We start from the raw sequence: 2255 nt of genomic DNA, 5'->3' as shown, positions 1-2255 counted from the left end.
TTGCCTCTGGAATTTATATTTTAATGGAATAAATGTCTGCCTACTCAAACTACCTATAGTCTCTCATGGTTTATTTTCTAGAAGTAAATGAGAGATACTTTTGGAAACTGTGCTCACTAGTCTCAAGCCAATAAATATTTAAGCTACACCCTCTGGGATCTACATCAAGATTTCAAGACAGCAAATACTTATCAGATGCCTACCACTTTCCCAATATTATTTAAGAGTTGTTTCATCATCAAGGGACAAGGGGACAGAAAAGGAATGGGAACAGACTCTAACCTTGCTGAGCTACTCCACCCTGAAATCTGAGAACACAGTGAAGTTTGGAGGTGGACCGGAAGGTGTTCTCTAGGCCGGAAAAAGGTGGGTCTGGCTCTCCACCTTGCTGAGCCTCTCCTACAGCCATGAAAACTACCCCAGGATGTCCCCAGGCAGGCTTACTTCATAGGATGTAAGAAAAAAAAAAAAAAATTTAATGAAGTTGGAACCTACACATCATGCAAAGGTTGCTAACCTTTACCCTATATAATTCTCTTAAGTGACCTGAAGAGTATATGGAGACCCTAAAATTATCTTGTTCTTGTAAGCAAGGTTAAGGACACCTTGATTTATTGAGCCCTTGGTAACTTCTGTCAAATACACAGTACTGTCCTTGAAATAGTGTATATTCTATACAAGAAAACACTGAGATTAGTGAACATGCCAATTCTAATAAGCATCTTTTAAACACACAAGGAGAAAGAAAAGATGTTGTTTTGGGAACCTTGTTTGCAAACTTTTCAAGGACAGTGATTTAGTTTCAAACTGCTTTCTGACTCTTTGGTCAGTACCCTGACTAAAAGGTACCTTTCCCCCTAGTACCTACTACAGAGTTAAATAAATTCTAGATGAATATTCGTTGACCTGGTAAATGAATGATGAGGGTCAGAAAACTATCATATAACTAGATATTTTAAAATACTTTCTACAGAGAAATATCCATCTTCCATAGGGCCTTTTTATTTTGATAAATGCTTTGTCATCATTTCAAGCTGAATACACTCAAAAACAGATGAGGATATAATGGTAAAGAAAAAACAAAATATGAAAAATAAAAAAGTAACTATTGTTGTTCAAAAAATTCATGATTTTGAAGACATTGTGAAAAGTAAATCATCTCAAGTTAGATGATATAATAGAGACAGGGTTTCACCATGTTACATGGGCTTATTTGAGAATTCTTAACAATCACTTCTGATTTTTTGTCTTAATAAATATGTAGATAGTTTATTTCAGAACTTTCACTTTAAGTTTTTGAAAAGAATTATTATGTTTGCGTATATATAATATATTTTTAAAAATAACTACCAATTTGGGCTAACCTCAAGTAATTTTTTTCTGTAATGTCAAAGTCATCTCATTAATAATAACTATGCTGGAACACAAGTTCATTTTAACAAAATGAACAAAATTTTGATAATAACTGTTCAAAAAGATGTAATTCTATAGAGTTGAGTGACTCAAAATCTCTGGGCATGGTTTCCACATGAATATGAATGAGAGAGAGAGACATAAGTGGCTACGGACACCAACCAGTCTCACTGTTATGTAAATTATATCTCAGTGATTTACTCACCTTCCAGTGTAAACCATTAATCTTTTTAAAAAAAAAGGGAAGAGAAACACTGATTGCTCAATGCTGCCATCATGTGGTTAACATACTTTACATGCAAGAGAGTGTTACACTTTTCTTCCCCTTGCTCATAAATTCTTTGATATAAACCTCCCTCTGAGAAAGTTTTTTTTTTTTTTAAGTTGGATAAATAATATTGTGAGGATGTCTTTGTTTCTATGTGACTACATAATTAATGTCAAAAAGAATTTGAAACAAAATATCGGGTATTTTTTCTTTGAATGAACTTCAAATGCAGAAATTGGATTAATCGTAATTCATGGGCTTATGACACAACCTCAATATTGGTCCAAACACAATGCAATTAAATTAGTCTTTCATAATAAATCAGGTATATGCAAATCTACTACCCCAAACAAAAGTTATGACCTTGATCTATATTTAACCTTAATCTATAGTTAACCTTATAGTCTACCCAATTAGTTCATCCTCTGTCCTGCTCCAAACAGATGTAAACTGCATCCTGTGTCCTGTGCTTGTCATTCTTTTGAGTCCTTTACTGTATAGTTTTATTGCATTTTTTCTATTTCCAGTAGATTTGGGTTTTCAAAAAACAGCTTTATTGAAGAATATTTGAATA

General features: G+C 33.3%; 1 protein-coding gene across 1 annotated transcript in view; it reads right to left on the bottom strand.

Moving 5' to 3' along the window:
- The window catches only part of MTHFD2L (methylenetetrahydrofolate dehydrogenase (NADP+ dependent) 2-like), a 129837-nt gene that overhangs the window by 93400 nt on the left and 34182 nt on the right, over positions 1-2255 (bottom strand). The gene's annotated exons all lie outside the window — the stretch shown is intronic.

Source organism: Mandrillus leucophaeus, unplaced genomic scaffold (genome assembly GCF_000951045.1).
Source record: "Mandrillus leucophaeus isolate KB7577 unplaced genomic scaffold, Mleu.le_1.0 Scaffold75, whole genome shotgun sequence".
NCBI lineage: Eukaryota > Metazoa > Chordata > Mammalia > Primates > Cercopithecidae > Mandrillus > Mandrillus leucophaeus.
This window is presented reverse-complemented; position numbering and strand designations above follow the sequence as displayed.